Source organism: Loxodonta africana, chromosome 6 (assembly GCF_030014295.1).
Source record: "Loxodonta africana isolate mLoxAfr1 chromosome 6, mLoxAfr1.hap2, whole genome shotgun sequence".
Lineage (NCBI taxonomy): Eukaryota > Metazoa > Chordata > Mammalia > Proboscidea > Elephantidae > Loxodonta > Loxodonta africana.
Genome location: NC_087347.1, coordinates 7,535,882 through 7,559,239, shown reverse-complemented (window position 1 = coordinate 7,559,239; position 23,358 = coordinate 7,535,882).

Here is a 23,358-nt window from a genome sequence, read left to right as displayed (position 1 = left end):
GCCCCAATTTTCAAAAATTAGTTTTCCAAGTTCCAGAGGAGAGCAAGCTTTAAAGGAGGGTAAGAAATGGGGGCAGAGGGGGAATTTGGGGGGTCTCTATCGGTATCGTTTATCTAGGGGTTCACCTGGCCTGGGCAGTCACCACTTGGAGGCTGGTGGGTGTCTGTGCCCACAAAGCAAGAGGGGCCACAGGGCAGAGCATTGAGTCAGGACACCCCCCAGGGCCAGGGCAAAGCAGGACCTAAGAAATAAATGAATGGATGCCAGCTATCATTTCTTACTCTTTAATTTTTTAAATAAAAATAATGTATATACAATTCAAAAGTGTGAAAACGAGACCTGAAAGTTTATCTCCCAGCCTTATATCCCAAAGGTAGACACTGCTTGGTATTTTTCCTTCCAAACATCTATGCCTATAAACCTCTCTCTCAGTCTCTCTTCTCTTGACTTCTCTTCACTTTGCCTCATTTCTTTCCCCTTCCCTTCTTTCTACCTTTTCCTCCCCTCCCCCATCCTCCTCTCCTCCCCACACACACTCCCACCAGTCACATCACTAGGGTTGGTGTCACCCCCGCGGACCTCCTCCCATTCCAGACCACGCAGAATCCTTGGTAGTGTTTTTCGTAATGATGTTACTGGTAAATTGTAATTCTTGTGTATCACTCCTTCTTTTCCTTTAATTACTACTTCATTCTCAAAAGTTATTGATATAGGTTCACAAATACTAATTGCCACAGGATTGTAGCTGAAACACCAGAAAATTTGACAAAACCAGCGACTATAAAATACCAGCACCAACAAAAACAGAGCGTGTTTGTAGTGCCTGAAATGAGACTACCCGACTCAAAGCATCACCACTGGGTGGGTAACAACGGTGGCTCTGACCAGAGCACATTAGAAGATGCAAAGTAATTTGCCTCGACTTTTAGCCTTGTAGGTATGTTGATAAATGTAAGCTGGGTTTACAAAAAATGTTTTTGTTGTTACAACTAACTACAGGGATATTTTTATGGACATTTTGGTGTCGCCCGGTGCAGTCTGCACCCCCTGCACCCCCTTAGTGAAGCCACTGACCCCCATTCTCTTGATCTGACATGTTCTCTTGCTCTCTTGTGCTCTCTCGGTCTCTGTCTTCGGCATTAACACTATATTGCTGACACCTTTCCAAGTTTAGAGTTATAAATCTACCATATTGTTTCCACAATTGCAGAGTTTTCCATGGTGTGCATGGTTCCATTGTATGGTTCCTACTGTGAAGCTCTTAATGGAGGGCCATTTAGGTTGTAGCCATTTTCCTCATTGCAAATATCTGGGTGGTGAATGCATTTATAAGAGGTGCTGCTGGACCAAAGAGCATCTAAAGTTTTAATTCTGAAGTTATTGTGGTTGTTGTTAGGTGCCGTCAAGCCGACTCCAATTCATAGCAGCTCTACGTAAAACAGAACAAAAATGCTGCCCGGTCCTGCACCATCCTCCCAATCCTTATTATGCTTGAGCCCATTGTTGCAGCCACTGTGTCGATCCATCTCCTGGAGGGTCTTCCTCTTTTTTGCTGACCATCTGCTTTACCAAGCATGATGTCCTTCTCCAGGGACTGATCCCTCCTGATAACATGTCCAAAGTATGTGAGATGTAATTTCGACATCCTTTTTTTTTTTTTTTTCACTTCTAAGGAGCATTCTGGTTGTACTTCTTCCAAGACAGATTTGTTTGTTCTTCTGGCAGCCCATGGTATGTTCAATATTCTTCAACAGCACCATGATTCAGACACATATTGCCAAGTCATACTTCCAACTCCTGCTCTTTATAATCTGGGCACAGTCAGTCTCACCTTTTCTGACTCCATCCTCCAACCACCTTGCAGGCCCAAGGTGCCTCACTCCAAAATGGTGTCTGCTGATGCCTCACCTGGGATTCTGCTCTGGGATTCTTTCAATGTCAGGATTTGAAGTCTGATTTCCTCTGCATACAAGTCTCTGTTCTGCTTCACTCCAGAGCTTCATTCAGCCACTGCTTCTTGCCCAGCCTGATGTATCTCCGTTAACAGCTAATAATAGTTTTCAGCTCTGCACGTATGCCGATTCTGACACAGTTGCACTTGGAAATCCCTGTCCTGGCCACGAGAGGCCGGCACACTGCCTCCTCGAGGCAGCATCAGTGCAGCGCGGGCACCAGTTCCTGCCCTGAAGTCCTGCGCCGCAGGTGGAGGCTCGGAGATGGGAGGAAGAGCCCTCTGGGGTGGCCACTCTGCCAGATAACATCACCTGCCTCTGTGCTCAGTAGTCACCCCTCCCTGCACCAGGAAGGGCAGTGGTAGGGGCTAGCCAAGAACTGAGGGGATGCTCAGTGCATGTCATCTGGCTCAAAGGGCTGCGATCCGCAGGAGTGTGTGTGAGGTGTGCGTGTGCATGTGAGTGAGAAAGTGTGTAAGAGTGAGTGTGCAAGTGTGGGTATAAGTGCATGAGTGTGGGGATGAGTGTGTGTGCATGGGTGTGAAAAGTGTGAGTGTGAGTTAGTGTGAGAGTGTGGGTATGAGCGTGGGTATGAGTGTCTGAGAGTATGGGTATGAATGTGCACATGTGTGTATGAGTTTGTGCGCAGATGTGTGAGTGTGCAAGTGTGGTGCGAGTGTGTGCAAGATTGTTATGAATGTGAAATTTTGAGTGTGAGAGTGTGTGTGCATGATTGTGTGCAAACATGAGTTTGTGAGTGTGAATGTGTGCACACATGCGAATGTGTGAGTATGAGTGGGTGTGTGCATGTGAGTGTGCTCGTGAGTGTACACGCACATGTGTGAGTGTGTACTCAAGTGTGTTTGAGTTTGAGAGCGTGTGTGTGAACATGAGCATAAGCATGTGTGTGTGTGAATGTGTGTCTTCTCTTTGGCATGACCTGCTCTTGCTTCTGTCTTCTGCATAGCTCCTCACCTGGGCCACAGGGACCACACCATCCCGCCTATTCCCTTACTCCTGTGCGCAGTGTAGAGTGTGAGCAGCAGTGAGCTGGTCAATGTTTACCGGCCAGCTCCTTGGGGATGGGGGACGACAGCCCTGCTCTGTGGCGTTGGCTATTTCCGTGCTGTGAACGCTCCCACCCTGGCCAATTTCAAGCTACCAGTGCTACTCACTGACCGCAGAGTGGGCGCCGAGGCACAGTGGCCACCGCTGTTACTTGGGATTCCCACCGCCAGACACAACAGACTTAAAGAGCCTCAAGAGTGTGTAGGAACACAGAGGCCGGAGCCTCAGGCCATTTTTCGAGCATCCAGGAGGGCAGTTCCTCTTCTTCCCTTGCAGCCCTTTGGTGTTCCGGGTGGCAGATCCTCAGCCACGGTGCCGACATGCACAACTCAGTTCTGAACTGTTCCCAGTGGATGCCTGGGGTTGCTTTCTTTTCCTTTTTGGTCCTGGGGCCCTCTGGGGTGCCCTGGGCAAATATTCATTCCAAGTTATCTCCCATGGAACTGAACTTGGGCCTTGATTTTAATATAGGTATCTGTCTTTTTTTTTTAATCTGTCTATACTGTTTGTTTCCAAATCTCTGGGGTATCCAAACAGCCTTTTAAATGCTTTTGTGGCAGTAAAGGGCTGAAACGGTTGCTGCATACAAGTTACAGAGTCTAAGGCTGGTAGTTTCCCAGGAAGGCCAGGGGCTGGAGGTGCCCTAGTGGTGGGTTTGTGGCTGGGGGTGGGTCTGGGAGGCCAGTCCAGGAAGGCACACTCCCAGATTCTAGTACTCTCATGTTACCTAAAAGGCTGGGCATAGATTCTTGTTCTTTTCCCCTGTGGTCACTAGATGTCACTGCAGGAAAAAATCCGACCAGAAAACAAATGGAAGGAAGAGAAATAAGAATGTTTTGAATCCTGAGGAAGTGGTTCCCTTGGCAACGGGGAGCACGTGAAACGACTTCCTCTGTGGACAGCGTGCTGCGGCTTCTGAGTGATATTCCAGTCAGTGCCAGGATGGAAGATGATTCTGGAACCAAAGACTATGCGTAAGGACTAAATGAAACAGCGAGAGAGAGGAGACAGAGAGAGAGAGAGGAGACAGAGAGAGAGAGAGAGCAGACAGAGAGAGAGAAGAGACACAGAGAGAGAGAGAGAGAGAGGAGACAGAGTGAGAGAGGACACACAGAGAAAGAGAGAGGAGACACAGAGGAGAGAGAGAGGGAGGAGACACAGAGAGAGAGAGGAGACACAGAGAGAGAGAGAGAGGAGACACAGAGAGAGAGAGAGGAGACACAGAGGAGAGAGAGAGGGAGGAGACACAGAGAGAGAGAGAGGAGACAGAGAGAGAGAGAGGAGACACACAGAGAGAGAGAGAGGAGACAGAGAGAGGAGACACAGAGAGAGAGAGAGGAGACACAGAGGAGAGAGAGAGGGAGGAGACACAGAGAGAGAGAGAGGAGACAGAGAGAGAGAGAGGAGACACAGAGAGAGAGAGAGAGGAGACAGAGAGAGGAGACACAGAGAGAGAGAGAGGAGACACAGAGGAGAGAGAGAGAGAGGAGACAACAGAGAGAGAGAGAGGAGACACAGAGAGAAAAAGAGAGATGGAGAGAGAGAGAAAGGGAAAGGGAAGAGAGAGAAGAGTGGGGAGGACAGGGGAGGGGAAGTGACAGGAGAGAAGAGAGACCCCAGCACATGGCCAGCACAGTGGGAGTGCGCAGTAAACCTGTGCTGATTCTAAATCTCAATTCCAAAGACACACAACTAGAATGCTCTTTTCCTCCAGATGTCCAACATTCCTATAAAGATGCTCATTACTGGCAAACCCAGCCACAAGTACAGGTATACCAAGAAAGAAGAGCCAGGAGATCCAGCATCTGTCCACACTGAGCTCTGGACAACCCCAAGGGCAGGATAAGCCTCAGATACTGGGCCATTAACCAGGGAGAGAGGAAGGTGGGGAGGGCGTGGAGCAGAGACCAAAGACCACAGCACTCATCTCAGGCTGCTTCTCTCTTCTACTGCCTCCCCCCACCATTCTCTTCACGTCTCTGCCTGAAGGGGAGGGATTCTACTGAAAATGTGGAAATGGAAGATGATGGGAAAACAGCAAGAGGGGAGGCTGAGGATTTGACCTTCCATGCCAGTCTTGGAGTCTTGGGATTTTAACCTAAGCATTGGCCAGCTAGTTAACTGCAGGAGGGTGATGAAGACACAGACATCGTTGTCATTGCCTTCCAGGCACCACTGGTGTTGTTAGTTTTTGTGAAGTTAGCTACGAGTCACGCTGACCCCATGTACACCAGAAAGAAACGTTTGCCGGTCCCGCACCGTCTTCACAATCGTTGGCGCGTTTGAGTCCATCGTTGCAGCCACTGTGTATTTTGAGCGCCTTCCAAGCTAGAAGACTCAGCGGAACACTGGCGAATGTTCTGTTGTGATCCATAAGGTTTTGCTGGTCCAGTTGTGGAAGTCTCTCATCAGAACTTTCTTCCTAGTCTGTCTTTGGAAGCTTTGCTGAAACCTCTCCACCATGGGTGGCCCTGCTGGCATCTGAAATACTCGTGGCATAGTTTCCAACATCGCAGCAGCAGGCGAGCCACCACAGTACAACAAACTGACAGACGGGTGGTGGGCAGCCACCACAGCCCTAGGCAAAGTGGTTAAGTGGCAAAGCATTGCCACCTCTGCTGTTTCCACATTCTCCTGTCCTTTCTCCTTGTTCCCCCACCTTCTAAGGTGCCTGGTGTTCTGGTGTTCTTCCATTCCCTTGACATTCCAAACTGCCCATTCTGCACAGAGCTGCATTTCTGCCTCCATCAGAGCTGGCTCCCCCAGCCCTGTGGAATGGATTGAAATGTGTCCCCCAAAGAGATGTGTTGAAGTCCTAACCCCTGTACCTGGACCGTGACCTTGTTTAGAAATGGGGTCTTTGAGGAGGTTACCTGACAAGTTAGCATGAGGTCATACTGGAGTAGTGCCTGTATGAGTCACTCTGTATGAGTCACAGAGATGGAGACACAGAGAGAAGATGGCCATGTGACTACAGAGCAGAGATGGGAGCTGCAGGCCAAGGAATGCCAAGAATTGCCGCTGTCATCAGAAACTAGGAAAGAGACATGGGACAGATTCTCAGTCAGAGCCTCAGAAGGAATCGACATGGCCGACACCCTGATCTGGACTCCTAGCCTCCAGAACTGTGAGACAGTAAATTTCTGTTCTTATAAGCCGTCTGCTTTATGGTGCTTTATTGGGACAGCCTTAGGAGACTAATACACTTGCTGATCTTTCAGTATTTAAATAAAGTGACTCACAAGACCCCAAGGTTTAATCCTTCTGGGAATATCAGTGTTTTAAAGAGTAATGTCTTGTCCAAATGCATCTCTAATTGCTGGGATATATGCAAATGAGAGAGCGGAGAATTGCTAGGCTGGACACCAAACAAAGCTACAAAAATCAGGACCTTCACTCCACCAAGGCCTTGGACAGAATCTCCCATGATACCCAGAGGGCAGAAGGATGGGCTGGACCAAGGAGGTTGACCTTGACCCCAGCCTCCATCCAATATGATCGATGATAGATGTCTGGGCAGAGAAGCACCAAGAGAAACTGGTATTTCCTCGATAATCCTCAAGGAGGGTTGCCTAAGGAAATGTTACAAGTCACCAGAAGGCAAGGGAATATAAATTCCAATGACCAAGGTCCACTCAAAGTCCAGGTCCATACAGTCCCACCAGGTTAGCCTGCTGAGGTGACAGCAGATGTCTCCGCAGAAGTCCAAGTCCAAATCCCCAGCCATGCTGAGCATTATGAGGTGACCAGAAGGCCAAGCAGGAGCAATGGGGATTGGAGGTCCTGGGCACACTGAGGGGCTTGGGAATAGACATGGGCTCCTCACACCAAGATGACCCTGGGAACTGGCCTCCCAGACAAGATGCCAACCCTTTGGGAAGGGGCCCAACTCTTCTTTTTCTTATCTGTATTTTTATTTTTCTACAAGAAACAATTGTTACTCTCATATTATTTACAAAATACAACAAACTGGTTTCCATGGGATTTCAAGGATTTGCTTTCTCTCATACTTGGAATGTGACTGAATTACATTTGACATCTTGAGCCAAATCATACATGTTGGCTGTGGTTATTAAGACAGTGTGTCTTACTGCCCTGAGAGGGAACATGACAGAGAATCCCTATTGGAGCAGGAGAACAGTGGGATACAGACCTCAAATTCTCGTAAAAAGACCAGACTTAATGGTCTGACTGAGACTAGAGGGACCCAGGAGCTCATGGTCCCTGGACCCTCTGTTAGCCCAAGACTGGACCCATTCCTAAAGCCAACTCTTCAGACACGGCTTGGACTGGACTATAAGATAGAAACTAATACTGGTGAAGAGTGAGCTTCTTGGCTCAAATAGACACATAAGATTTTGTGGGCAGCTTCTGTCTGGAGGTGAGATGAGAAGGCACAGGGGTACAGGAGCTGGCTGAATGGACATGGGAAATATAGGGTGGAGAGGAGGAGTGTGCTGTCTCATTACGGGGAGAGCAGCTAGGAGTACCTAGCAAGGTGTACATAAGTTTTTATATGAGCCGCTGACTCGATTTGTAAACTTTCACTTAAAACACAATAAATAAATAAATAAATAAGACAGCGTGTCTTAGCTTTGTTTCACACAAGCATACACACATGAGGACACAGGCACTCTCACCAAGAGGTCTCTAGCCCAGCTCAGGAAACTGCTCGGCAGCATCAGGCCTGGCTGGTCAGCTGCCACCCTCATGGGGGCCTCCGAGACTATGGGGACCAATGGGGACCACGCTGCCTCCCCAGCGCCACAGGAAGCCCCTGTCCCCCAAGTTGCTGGGTGGGGCTGCACACTGCTTTCCACTGTCTCTACAAAGAGGAGGGACATCAGCCCCTGGTGCCAGGTGGACCATTTTCACTTCCATCTGGTATGGACAGGGCATGTCTCCTTGGATACTCAGCCAAATATCCTCCATGGTAAAGCAACACGTGGAGATCAGGACAAGTTCCCGTGTTTAGATTACCTGACTACAAACGAATTCCATTCCTAAGTCAGTCTTCAATGTGGATTTGTATGTAAGTCAAAACAGCTACCGTTCGCATCTAACGTTAGTTAGTCAAATGTTTGTCTTAATGCATTGTATATAGTGTACCTTTCTATGCATAAGAAACACTTCCAGATACACTAAAATATTTTTAACACAATTAAAAAAGAAGAAGAAGAAAACCAGCTGCCATCAAGTGGATCTTGACTCATAGCAACCCTATAGGATAAAGTAGAACTACCCTATACGGTTTCCAAGGAGTAGCTGGTGGATTTGAACTGCTGAACTTTTTGGTTAGCAGCCAAGCTCTTAACCACTGCGCCACCAGGGCTCCAACATAATGATGGTGGTGGTGTTGTTGTGAGGTGCCGTCGGGTCGGTTCTGACTCATAGTGACTCTATGTACAAGAGAAGGAATCACTGCCCGGTCCTATGCCACCCTCACAATCGTTGTTATGTTTCAGCCCATAGAGTAATGACAATGTTTTGATGAGTGTCACACAGCAGTGCCCGTTTGTTACACACCACGTACGCACTGTGTTGGCAAAGTCACAATGCTGTTGGCAATGCGCGCCTGGGGGTATGAGTGGCCCAGTTCTCCAGCTCCAGAATGTAATGACTTGCACTGGAGGCCTAGTGGGAGGCTGCTCCTCCCCAACGCGTTGGCTCGCAGGCTGTGAAAATGCCATGGCTGCCTTCAAGGGTCATCTCTCCGCAGCTCCATCTCATCAGCAAACCCGCAGGCTCATGTCTTCACGGCTCCTTTTGGTACGGTACAGCCAAGTTACCCAGCACACCTGGTTTAAATGCCTGCGCGTTCTTTCAGACTCCACACCGGTGGTTTCCAAAGGGCAGCTCATGGTGTCATGAGGCCCATTTTCAGCTTTCGTAGTTTGCCACCTCAGCATCCATTAATTCCTCCTCATTGTCCTTTCACCTGGTTTCTGACATGGCCGTTGCTATCTTGTCACACAGCCTCTCAACAGCTGTGGTCCTCCTGGCCATGCCGCATAAAGCTTCCCATGATAAAAACCTCTTACTATATCGTAACCCATCCTCTCAATGGTATAGTCACCTCTTGTCCTCCCGGGCCATGTCCCTTACAATTTCCCATGATAAAAGCTTCTCACCTTTCCCATGCTAACGCACTAGAAGCTTTTGAAGTGACCAATAAGCCTTCAGCACATGCTAACTCTGAGACCCTGTCCTGTCCATCCTACAGTCCCAACTTGTTGCCTTGTCCACAGGTGCAGCCCCCTGTGTGGCCCTGAGTTGGGGTGTGCTGTAGTATCCTCTCTGAGACCTGTGAGGACTAAATTCTGTTTGTTTTCTGATCTTCCCACCTGAATCTCACTTTCTGATGCCACACCTGATAGACCATTCGAGATGCCCATAGATCCCCTTTGGGTCAAACTTAAGACACATGGATCAGTAGCACCAGCGTCTCCCGAGAGTTTGTTGGGAATGCAAGACCTCGGGCCCCACCTCAGGCCCACTGAGTCAGAGTCCGTGTTTTAACGTTAAACACTAACCTATACCAGGGGTCCACACATTCGGCCAGATCCTGCCCACTACCTGCTTTTGTATGGTCCATGAGCTAAGAATGGTTTTCATGTCTTTAAATTACTGAAAAAATAAAATAAAAAGAAGCATAGTTTTTCATGTCACATGAAAATGATAGGAAATTCACATTTTGATGTTTATAAATAAAGTTTTATCAGAACACAGCCACGCTCATTTATCTGTGTATAGTTTGGGGCTGCTTTCACACTACAAAGGCAGAGTTGAGTACGGGTAGTCCCCGACTTGTGACCTATTTCAGTTATAATGGACCCCACTTACGACCATTTGTTTCAGGTTTTCCTTTTTTGTGCATTTTATTGTTAGTAGTATGTACTACTACATTCAATGTTGTAGCGTGTAATTTGCTGATGTCATTCTCAGATGTTCACTCACAGATGTTCAATGTTATGATTTACTGTTCAAAACACTGTAGTATACCAGGCTATGGCCTGGTCTGCAATGACATTGGTGTCAGGGTCAGGAGTCGTAAAGGATAGAAAGTCGGGCCATGCTCAATGCTAAGGACATAAGACAATTGAACTGCACATGCACCCAAAAGCTGTTGTAACTTTAACTCCGTGGTTATGTCACTGACGCCGACTTCATTGTAGACCAGGCCTATAGCCTGATCTTATTCAGTGTTTCATACCACAAGAGGCATCAGTTGTTCATCTGTAGTGAGGTATTCGACTTACGTCAGGACCCACTTATGACAGAGCCATTGGAACAGAACCTCATCGTGAGCTGGGGACTACCCGTAGTTGCAACAAAGACTGAAATATTTGCCAAATGATTCTTTACAAGAAAAGTTTCCTGATCCCCATTGTCTCGCTTCCCTAGTGCTGCTGTGACACAAATACCACAAGTGAGTGGCTTTAAAGAATAGAAGTTTATTTTCTCACAGTCCTGGAGGCTGAAAGTCCAAATCAGGGTCTCGGCCGTGTAGATTCTTTCCTTATCGGTAGCCCCGGGAGTTCTTGGTGATCCTCACACGGCATCTGTCTCCCCAGCTTGTGCTCACTTTTGTGTCTAATCTGCTCTTTTCATCACTCAGAAGTGATTAGGTTTAGGACGTACCCTACACTGATACGGTCCATTAGCATAACAAATAAAACCCTATTCCCAAACAGGATTACATCCACAGGTGTAACCAACCCATTGCCTTTGAGTTGATTCTGATTCCAATTTATAGCGACCTATAGGACAGAGTAGAACTGCCCCATAGGGTTTCTAAGGACAGGCTGGTGGATTCGAACTGCCCACCTTTTGGTCAGCAACTGTAGCGCTTAACCACTAAGTCACCAGGGCTCCTCTACAGGTATAGGGGTTAGAATCCCAGCACGTATTCTGGGGCTACACGATTCAATCCATAACCCAGGTACATCCAGGCCCCACATACTCATCTCACCTGCCGCTGCTGTTGTTGGTTGCCACGGAGCCGATTCTGACTCCTGGCAACTCCATGTGTGCGGAGTAGAACTACTCAATGGGATTTTCAAAGCCATGACCTTTCAGAAGCAGATCGCCAGGCCTGTCTTCCAAGGCACCACCAGGTGGGTTCCAGCTGTCAAGCTTTTGGTTAGTAGTCAAACACTTAACCGTTTGCACTACCTGGGAATCTCATTTCCCAGGCAAATTAGAATATAGCCTCGCTCCTTGACCTCCTCACCCCACCCCACACTCAGATGATTCCCATACCATTCCCCACGCTCCCTCCTTGAGCAGGACAGACACAGGGCCCTCCTTTCATCAAGCCTTCGCCATTCCCTCTCGCCCACCTTGATCTCATCTTTCTAAACCCTGCCTGCAGCCTGGTCATCAGATCGCACAGTTCTACAATCATCTGAACTATCTTACCCTAGCTATCTTAGTTACCTAGTGCTGCTATAACAGAAATACTGCAAGTAGGGGGCTTTAACAAACAGAAAGTTATTTTCTCACGGTTTAGGAAGATGGAAGTCCAAATTTAGGACACCAGCTTCAGGCGAAGGCTTTCTCTCTCTGCCGGCTCTGGGAGAAGGTCCTTGTCATCAGTCTTTCCCTGGTCTAGGAGCTTCTCAGTGCAGAGACCCCAGGTCAAAAGGACAAGTTCTGCTCCCGGCTCTTCTTTCTTGGTGATAGGTGGTTCCTCGCTCTCTACTCGCTTCTCTCTCTTTTCATCTCTTGTAAGATAAAGGGTGATGTAGGCCACATCCCAGGGATGCTCCCTTACATCAGATCGGGGATGTGACCTGAGTAAGGGTGTTGCATCCCACCCTAATCCTCTTTAACATGACCTAATCTTGCCTCCTTAACCACAAGCAGAGATTAGGATTTACAACACATGGGAAAATTATACTAGATCACAAAATGGAGGACAACCACACAATACTGGTAATCATGGCCTAGCCAAGTTGACACATTTAGGGGGGACACAATTCAATCCATGACACCAGCTTTCTGTGTTTTTCAGGATTGCTATCTGAGTGTCTAGCCCACCCCCACTATCCTTGTAGCCCCAGCACTTAACAGCGCCCTCAGCACAGAAAGGCAGTCAATAAATTGCTTAGTGAGTAAATGACTGGATGAATGAGCCATGTCGTATATTTCTGGGTGCCTTCCCAGGGCGCAGCCCAGCTATGGGTCCACATTTCTCAACAGAAGGATTGCATTGATTTTCCTTCAAGAGATTCGAAATGCCTGTCTCTCTCATTCACCCCTTCTGTCTACAAAAATACATTGAGTTTTGATGCTGTGCTAGTTGCTTGAGTTTCAAGGATGAGTTGAGATAGAAACCACCCTCATCACCTTGCAAAGTAGTAGGAGAGAAATGCATGAGTTGTAGATAGCCCCGGCATTGGCTTCTTTCTGCTTACTCAGAGATCGCTCCCTGCCAAGCATTTCTGAGAGTCCCCAGCATGGTCTCTTGTGTGCACACAAAACCATGTTGCATCCGTATGGATGGATGCGGCAGGTGTGGCTCCTGCTGCCACCCTGCCGTAACCGCTGTACCTGGACCAAGGTCACTGCTGTGGCTCCAAGCCAGCAGCGCCACTTTGCAGGGTATTGCAGGTATTTTGCTGCTCAGTGCTGCTCCTCAAGAGCCCTCAGTTGATCCCACAACCCTGCCTGGTGGGCATCTGTGTCCAGGAAACCTGATGGAGCATTCTCCCCATCATAGTGCACCGTGTTGGAGGGACCCCAAGCAGCCATGCCTGGGGGCCTGTGAGCTACAGGGTCCAATGACATAGCTCATTCATTTGTACTTGTACAAGGACATTGGTTCACGGGGAGGGCCATCATTGGCTCTACTGAAATCAGAACACTGTTCTCAGAGTCCTGCTTCCTGCTGATGACCAACACTTCATTGTGGGGTTATGTTCCTCCTGCTGGCTCCCCCTCCTACATGTAATTCTCTTCTCATGGGCTCTTTGGCCACAAACCCTACCTACAGGTATATGTCAGGAAGCCCCTCACTCCCCCATCTGCCAGAACAGTCGAGGTAGGTCTGGACCCCAGCAGAGGGAACAGTTTGATGTTCCTTAGCCCCCGTGTAAAGGCTACCCAACTGTCTTGGTTATCTAGTGCTGCTATAACAACAATAGTACAAGTGGATGACTTTAACAAAGAGAAATTTATTCTCTCACAGTCTAGGAGGCTAGAAATCCGAATTCAGGGTGCCAGCTTCCAGGGAATGCTACCTCTGTCTGTCAGCTCTGGAGGAAGGTCCTTGTCATCAATCATCCCCTGATCTAGGAGCTTCTCAGCACAGGGACCCTGGGTCCAAAGGAGACAATAGTCTCCTGGCTCTTGTTTCTTGGTGGTATGAGGTCTCCCTGTCTCTCTGCTTGCTTCTTTCCTTTGTATCTCAAAAGAGATGGACTGAAGACATTGTCTGATCTTGTACATTGAGTCCTGCCTCATTAACACCCTAGAGGTAGGATTTACAACGCATAGGAAAATCACATCAGATGACAAAATGGTGGACAATTACACAATAGTGGGAATCATGGCCTAGCCAAGTTGACGCACTTTTTGAGGGCGACACAGTTCAATCCATAACACCAACCATTTCATCAACCTGCTTACACATGCCTAGCCCCTGGAAAACGGAGAGTGGCGGGGCGGCTCAAGCTGCGGGCAGTCAGAATCAAGCAGGCACAGGCGCAGCAGTAGTCCAGCTGTCCAGGCAAGCTTCACAGAGAGCGGAACACGAGAGCAGGAAGGAGGCGTTGTCAAGGTGAGTGAACGTGCGAGCTCTAAAAAGCAATATGGCAAGCAGCAGGTGGTTTGTGACACAGGCTTTAAGGAAAAGTGAGAGGAAAGCAGGTAGAGATGGGGAGAGCAGTGGGGTAAGGCCAAATGCAGGTTAGCAAGGACCCCATCAGCCTGGCTCAGGGGTGTGCTTTCTGGCTTATCTGGAAATAGAGAACGATCACAGGCTTAGAGAATGGGAGCAAGGTGAATGGAAGCCACGTGATCAGGTTGCACATCAGCAGGAATGGCAGTGACCAGAAGACACATAGCATGGGCTCATGTTTCCAACTCTTCCCTTCTTCCCTTGGCTTGGACGGTTTTTCTCCTTTATACATGCGCGCACACACATACACACACACTCTCTCTCTCTCTTTCTACTTTCTGCTTGATACACACTTCCTCTGTCAATAATTAGGTCAAGAGTCACACCCTGTTTAAAAGTCTTTGAAGTTTAGTTGCAGTAGGGCAAAGCTTCACCTCTCCAAGTTTGAGCCCCACCCTCCTGTCAAATGGCACAATAGTCCCTGCTGTATTTGATTATAGGGTGGTTATAAGGCTGACGTTACATTATGTTACTGGATGAAGCTTTCTATAATGGCATGAATGTGAGGGAAGCCAGTAGAATGATGATGATGATGATGCTAGTGATGATGATGATGGCAATAATGGTGAAGTCATGATAATGGTGATGATAAGAGTGACATTGATGACGGTGACGATGGTTGCCATGATGATGATGATAAGAGTAATGATGATGGTTATGCATCATCATGTTTCTTCTTTTGGGGGGAACCACATAGCTTATCACCCAAACCGGAACACTTCCAGGGTGTTGCTCATATTTACACCAGGATAAACATGCATGAGCACGGCTTATTCGTGTTTTACACTTCACCACTAATAAAATAAACTGGAGGAAGATGACCTTCAAAGCGTCTAGAGATAGCAAGTACAACATGTGCTCATATTTCAGCTGATTTGTAACTTGGGCCTAAAATACTCGGAAAGGAACTTGGCAAAGAATAGAGAAGGCAGAGTATCCTACCTTCCAGGCTACAGGACATTTTGGCTGGGTGACTTTGTTCTGATGCCCTTGATTTCACGACCGAGAGGAGACTGGCCGGCAAGTGCAGAGAGAGCATCTCCATTCCGCAGATGTTCCTCTTCAACCACTGTCGGAACACAGGGGTCCTACTGCTCACAGAGCCTCCATCCTCCATTCAGAGCTCGTGTCTCGCTCTTAAGAAAGACTGAGAACTTCCGGGGCACCATCTACCTACTAGGTCCTGTGCTTCTGAAGGAGGTTCTTAACTCAGTATAATTGAAAGGGACACCAGAGACCTTCCTGCCTGGTGGGTAAGGCCCAATTGAGCTATTTCTTGCAGCCCATGCCACCAATTCATGGTAGACTCCCCAGTGGCAAACTCAGCTTAGCCAAAGGAAATGGAAATTCTGTGTTCACTCTCGTGAATTAAAAAGTGATGAGCAACCCTCTGCCTTACTTGTATCCCTTTACCTCTGTCCTAGAAATCTGAGACTGGCAACACAGCAAATGCTGTCACTCAGTCTGCAAAGGCCTCTTAAGACAAATTCTAGAGGCCTCGGGCCCTTATTCAGTAGCTTTTGCCCCAAGGGCATTGGATCTTTTAAAGGTTATCAATCACTCACAGACTGAGTATTGGAATACAAGTAAATTTCTAGAATATTCTATATAATCTGCCCTTTAAGACAGGCTTATATCCAAGGATGAGAATTAAAAACAAGTGCCTGATGGCCTGAGGTGAGCCATTAGCCAGGGCAAACAGCATCTTGCAAAGATGACAGGGAGGAGCAGGAGGAACGTTTGTCTTCTATCCGAACTATGGCAGGATACTCAAGGCAATTGATATAAATCCTCTCCTAAGACAAGCCCTCAGGGCTCCATGTCAGAATTCCCACTAATCACTTCCCAAGCTTCCCACCCCTATAGATGAAGCCTGGTCAATAGCATTTATGGCTAAGAACATTATTAAAAGTCAAACCAAGCAATTCGTGCCAAAGCCCCAGGGAGAGTTGCTGGGAATGAATAATTCTGAAAAATCCTGGGCATCTGTGTGCATTAACCACAAATGGCCATTAAAGTCAGAACGGTGAGGGAGGAGAGTCAAAACTCTAGCCCCTATGAAATGTGCTCTCCCGCATCAGACTGTTAGAGAAATGCCAAGGACTGAGACCCACCCACAATCTCAGCCTTGATTTTGAGAAGGGAACGAGCAAATTCCTTTTCAACACTTCCACCACAAAGCTGCAGCTGTCATTGCCTCTGGTTACCCTAAGGCCCTTGCAGGACCCCAAGAGGCTGAGGCTGAGACTGAAGCAAGTAAACACAAGAGAAGCATGCATGAATCCAGCCAGGGTGGTGGTGGAGTGTAGGGTATTGATCCACATCCCGGCCCAGGTGGGGAACACAATTTACTATCAAAGCTCAGCAGCCTGTTCCCTACACTGCCTCTCAGTTTGCATGCTCATCAAAGATCAAGATTCTAGGCATTGCTGTCTTCAAGGAGGTGGTCCACCGTTAGTTTTGGTATCTGTGGATCTGTGTGACGTTGGGCTCTTAACCTCTCTGAACTTCAGCTTTCTCACCTATGAAATGGGAATAATCCTCTTTTGGTTGCAAGGACATAAATTCATTCAGGTTTATATCAAACAAATAAGGGGATCCTTGTAAATAAGGATGGTAGGAAATCAAGATGTTGGTTTTTTATGTGCCATTGAATCAGTTCCGACTCATACTGACCCTGCGCACAACAGAACGAAACACTGCCCGGTCCTGTGCCATCCTCACAACTGCTGTTATGCTTGAGCCCATTGTTGCAGCCACTGTGTCAATCATCTTGTTGAGGGGCTTCCACTTTTTGACGACCCTCCACTTTACCAAGGATGATGTCCTTCTCCAGGGACTGATCCTTCCTCATAACATGCCCAAAGTATGCTTTCAAGGAGCATTCTGGTTGTACTTCTTACAAGACAAGTTTGTTCATTCTTTTGGCAGTCCATTGTATATTCAATGTTCTTCGCCAATACGACAACTCAAAGGTGTCAATTCTTCTTCGGTCTCCCTCATCCATTGTCCTGCTTTCCCAGGCATATGAGGTGGTTGAAAGCACCGTGGCTTGGGTACAGCGTACCTTAGTCTTCAAGATGACATTTTTGCTTTTCAGCACTTTGAAGAGGTCTTTTGCAGCAGATTTGCCCAATGCAGTGCATCTTTTGATTTCTTGACTGCTGCTTCCATGGGTGTCGATTGTGGATCCAAGTAAAATGAAATCCTTGACAGCTTCAATCTTCTCTTCATTTATCACGATGTTGCTTACTGGTTCACTTGTGAGGATTTTTGTTTTATGTTGAGGTGTAATCCATACTGAAGGCTGTGGTCTTTGATCTTCATCAGTAGGTGCTTCATATCGTCTTCACTTTCAGCAAGCAAGGTTGTGTCGTCTGCATATATACGTTGCTAATGAGTCTTCCTCCAATCCTGATGCCCCGTTCTTCTTCATATGGTCCAGCTTCTCAGATTATTTGCTCAGCATACAGATTGAATAAGTATGGTGAAAGGATACAACCCTGATGCACACCTTTCCTGACTTTAAACCATGCAGTATCCCCTTGTTCTGTTCAAACAACTGCCTCTTGATCTACGTAGAAGTTCCTCATGAGCACAATTAAGTGTTCTGAAATTCCCATTCTTCACAATGTTATCCATAATTTGTTATTGATCCACACAGTTGAATGCCTCTGCATAGTCAGTAAAACACAGGTAAACATCCTTCTGGTATTCTCTGCTTTCAGCCAGGACTATCTGACATCAGCAGTGATACCCCTGGTTCCACATCCTCACCTGAATCCGGCCTGAATTTCTGGTAGTTCCCTGTTGATATACTGCTGCAGCCCCTTTTGAATGATCTTCAGCAAAATTTTGCTTGCATGTGATATTAATGATATTGTTTGATAATTTCTGAATTCAGTTGGATCAACTTTCTTGGGAATAAGCATAAATATGGATCTCTTCTTTTCGGTTGGCCAGGTAGCTGCCTTCGAAATTTCCTGGCATAGACGAGTGAGCACTTCTGGTGCTGCATCCATTGTTGAAACATCTCAACTGATATTTCATCAATTCCTGGAGCCTTGTTTTCCACCAATACCTTCAGTGCAGCTTGGGCTTCTTCCTTCAGTACCATTGGTTCCTGATCATATATTACCTCCTGAAATGGTTGATCGTCGAACAATTCTTTTTGGTATAATGACTCTCTGTATTCCTTACATCTTGTTTTGATGCTTCCTGCATTGTTTAATATTTTCCCATAGAACCCTTCACTATTGTAAAGTTGAGGCTTGAATTTTTTCTTCAGTTCTTTCAGCTTGAGAAATGCTGAGCGTGTTCTTCCCTTTTGATTTTCTACCTCCAGCTCTTTGCACCTGTCGTTATAATACTTTACTTTGTCTTCTCAAGCTGCCCTCTGAAATCTTCTGTTCAGTTCTTTTACTTCATCATTTCTTCCTTTTGCTTTAGCTGCTCGATGTTCTAGGGCAAGTTTCAGAGTGTCTTCTGACATCCATTTTGGTCTTTTCTTTCCTTCATGTCTTTTTAATGACCTCTTGTTTTCTTCATGGCTGATATCCTTGATATCATTCCACAACTTGTCTTGTCTTCGGTCATGTGTGTTCAGCGTGTCAAATCTATTCTTGAGATGCTCTCTAAATTCAGGTGGAATATACTTTGGCTCTCATGGCCTTGTTCTAATTTTCTTCAGTTTCACCTTGAACTTGCGTATGACCAATTGATGGTCTATTTTTAACCTAAGGGAAGGATTACACAGCCATCTGTGAAGGTCATCTGAGGCAAGAAATTGACAGAAGAGTTCTGCAGGGTTTCAGGTGCCTTCAGATTTCTTCTGGCGGAAGTGTTGATGAGGCTTGTCATCCCCAACTCCAGTCTACACCATGCTACCTCTAGGGTTGGAGAGTTTGGGCTCTTCCAACTTTTTCCAGAGTAGCAGCTTGACCAAAATGTCTTGTACTTTTCCACCAGCATCTGTAGCTATTGTAGACTCTTGATTATAAGGATTTATCGCCCTGGTATGTCCAAAAGGATCCCCCCAAGAATCCAGACTGTGGATGAATGTCATGTGACCAAATCGATTTTCCTATTCTCTCTTTCAAGAAAAGCTAACTGCCTAAATATGTACTGGAGACCGGTTCCCGTTTAAGTTCCTTCTTGTCCCCAGAAGTAAACGTGGGGAGGAGGCGGGGGAGGAGAATTACTGTTGCTGAAGAAGAATGAGGAAGAAGAAGCAAGAGGAAGGGAGGGAAGAAACACCAATCACAAAAGAAAACCCAAACAACACACCTGCTTTGTTAGTGTGTGGATGAGTCATTAAAAGACAAAACATATGGAGAGTCGGATGCCTTTGGCTGTAAACAAATGGGAAAGTTTCATTCAGTCTCCATTGCTCAAGATCTCTACTCTGGAAAAAAAGAGAGAACACCAGCTTGAAAAGCTTAAAATTTTACAGATAGACACTACTTGACATGGAAATATTTCTAACCTAAAGATGATTTGCAATTAGCATTCTTCCTGGAGGCACAGTAACTACCTCACGTGGTTGCTACAAAGATTAAATAAGGTAAAGCTTGAGGAAGCCCCCATTAAACCGTAATGTGCTCTTCAATTTTAGTTGTTATTTTCAGAGTCATCAAATGAAATCTGATTTGTATAAAACATATTTAGTGAGGTTTTACTCATGTGCTGGGTTCTTTACACTCAGGATTTAATCTAATCCTTACATTGACCCTGCAGGGCAGGTATTGGCCTCACTGATTTTTTTTTTTTTTTTTTTAGGTGAAGATAACTTACAGATTGTCTATAAAAGCTATTAGAGTTTGGGAGAAATTTCCCGTGCATACAAAGTAGCTCTCAATGTAACACTTGAACAACCATGAGAAGAAGAATGAAAGCATTTGGACTGAGCTGGACTGCATCACTAAGCCAGGAGTTGAATATCAAGCAAGAACCCACTTCGATGCTTATTACAGCATAAGTGGGAAACTATCAAAGTCCTACTTTTCACTTCTCTGCCACTTTTGTCCTGACACCAGCTACACCTGCAACACTTTTTCTTCTGAGTCCAACCACCAGAGCAAGGTCGGAGCTCAGCAGTTAAAGGACACCGCTCTCCAGACTGCCAAATCTGCCCAAGACCTCAGATACAGGTCTATAGGAGTCTATCTATAGAAAAAAGTGCTTGGGCAATTAGTGTTTAATTGCTGAATGATCACTCACAGCTGGACAATAGGAACTGCTCATTTAAGCAGCACCCAGGGCACATGCCTTGCCTGCTGTACCTTAGTTACACCTCTGGTCAGCCACAAGCTTGGGAGTCCCCAAGACACTCTCACTTTTGACCTTCTGGGTACAAATTTAGGGTATCTCTCTACACCCTCAGAATACCAGCCACAAGCTTGGAGGCCACCTATGCTCCCTTACTTCTGACCTACTGGCTTCCACTATTTATCTTGTGGTTTGATAATTCATAATAACAACTTACAGAACTCACGAAAAGGACTCTACTTACAAGTACGGGTTTCTTATAGTAAAAAGGAAACAAATGAAGAGACACGTAGCACAAGGTCTTAGAGGGGTCCAAATGTGAAACTTCCATGTCCCCAAAACGGACTCATTACCCTGCCCTGTGCGTTAATGCCTTTCACCAACCAGGAAGCCCAAGGAGCTTCCATGTCCAGTGCTTTTATTGTAGCCTCGTTACACAGTCATGATTGATTGAATCAATCCACCTCCCTTGAGGTCAGCTGATATCATGAGGTAGTCTTTCTGACCTGGCCAGACTTCACCTGAGTCACTTCATTAGCATAAACTCTCAGGTGTGGTCTGGAGATCTGTAGATAACAAAGACACCTCAATTATTCCAAGGGTTTAGAGTCACTTCTCAGAAACCAAAGACAAAGAACAAATAACTTTAGGTTAAGTTAATGGAAACCCCACACAGTGGGAGCATGGTCGGTCAGCAGACATTCATTCTCAGGGAAGAAAAATATAAAGAGAAACAAAAGTGCACCAAGAAAAAGAGGCACAAGGCACATTTCTCAGATCATCACGCCTGCTAGATACCACCTTGCTAACTGGAGCTAATGAGTGGAAATGAACTAGTCTTCACGTGGTGTTTCTCAAACCCCTGGTCTGGCAGACGTGGAAGAGAGGCTCACGGTGGAAGAAGAGACAGGTGGGAAGAAGGATTTGAGTGAAGATGTTGTATGAAGAAAAGGTTCGAGTTGACCCCAGGCTGCTCAAAAGTGTCTCAGAGAAGTCTCTTCTAACATCCAGAACATCCTGGACCAAAAAGAATATATAGAGACAGAGAGAGAGAAAGCTAAAGTGGAAAGTATTGCTAAATGCAACCACAGGAATAAAGAAGTAGAAAATGGAGCTTCTGGTCCTTGGAAACCCTATGGGGGCAGCTCTACTCTGTCCTCATCATGGATTGAATTGTGTTCCCAAAAAACATGTGTATCAGTTTGGCTAGGCCATGATTCCCAGTACTGTGTGATTGTCCACCATTTTTTCATCTGATGTGATTTTCTCGTGTGTTATAAATCCTGTCTCTATGATGTCTATGAGATGAGATTAGTGACAGTTATGTTAATGAGGCAGGACTCAATCTACAAGATTAGATTGAATCTTAAGTCTATCTCTTTTGAGACATAAAAGAGAGAAGTGAGCAGAGAGACAGGGGGACCTCATACCATCAAGAAACAAGAGCCAGGAGAATATCGTCTCCTTTGGACCCGGGGTCCCTGCACTGTGAAGCTCCTCAACCAGGGGAAGACTGATGACAAGGACCTTCCTCCAGAGCTGACACAGAGAGAAAGCTTTCCCCTGGAGCTGGCACCCTGAATTCAGACTTCTAGCCTCCTAGACTGTGAGAGAATAAATTTGTCTTTGTTAAAGCTATTCACTTGTGCTATTTTTGTTACTAGCAGCACTAGATAACTAAGATGAAGATCGAAGACCACAGCCTTCAGTATGGATTACACCTCAACATAAAGAAAAAAAAAATCCTCATAACTGGACCAATAAACAACATCAGGATAAATGGGGAAAAAGCTGAAGTTGCCAAGGATTTCATTTTACTTGGATCCACAGTCCACGCCCATGGAAGCAGCAGTCAAGAAATAAAATGAAGCATTGCATTGGGCAAATCTGCTGCAAAAGATCTCCTTGAAGTGTTAAAATGCAAAGATGTCACCTTGGAGACTAAGGTGCGCCTGACCCAAGCCATGGTGTTATCAATCACCTCCTATGCATGTGAAAGCTGGACAATGAATAAGGAAGACTGAAGAAGAATTGATGCCTTTGAATTGTGATGTTGGAGAAGAACATTGAATATGTGGACTTCCAGAAGAATGAACAAATCTGTCTTGGAAGAAGTACAACCAGAATGCTCCTTAGAAACAAGGATAATGAGATATTTCTCATATACTTTGAACATTTTGCCAGGAGGGATCAGTCCCTGGAGAAGGACATCACGCTTGGTAAAGAAGAAGGTAAGCAAAAAAGAGGAAGACCCTCGATGTGATGGGCTGACACAGTAGCTGCAACAATGGGCTTAAACACAACAACGATTGTGAGGATGGTTCATAACTGGGCAGTGTTTCATCCTGTTTACACCGAGTCGCTACGAGTTGGAACCGACTCAGTGGCACCTAACAACAACAAACTACATAGATTTGCTACAAGTCAGAATCGACTCAACGACAATGAGTTCGGGGCCCACTGAGGCATGCTTTTCTAGAATAGAGAGATTACTCTGGTCCAACCCAAGCAAATTCGTTTAGGAGATATAGATAACCAGAAACCAGTTGCTGTCGATTCAACTCCCACTCATGGCGACCCCATGTGTGTCAGAGTAGAACCGCACTCCACAGGGTTTTCAGAGGCTGGTTTTTCAAAAGGAGATTGTCAGGCCTTTCTTCTGAAGTGCCTTGGGATGAATTCGAACCTCCAAACTTTTGGTTAGCCACCAAGCACATTAACCGCCAGGTGCACCACCCAGGGAATGCTAAAGGGAAAATGAAACTGGACAAGGCTCCTTGTTCCCTGAGCAGCTTGTGATGGAAGTCCCTCCCCACCCTGCTCAAGTTCCCTCCACCGGCACCATGCAATTACAGTCCCCGCCTGAAAGGACTGGGACTGCCGAACCATCCCGCTCTGGCTCCCTGGGAACCGAGCTGTGGGAGACACCTAGACAAAACACCACAGACACTTCCTGCCAAAACGAAAGCAGCCCAAGGGGGCAAGGGCGTTTTATGAGCACAGCTTTTTTTCCCAGCTTTAATGCAGCGAATTGGACCCAGCTGTGTTCATTCTTCCTGGTTCTTTCATTTTAAAGTGTTTCCACGCACTTTGATCTATAAACGTCCAATCTGTTCATGTAGAAGCCGTTCGATTTAATTAACGATCCGCTACTTCATTCTAATTTGT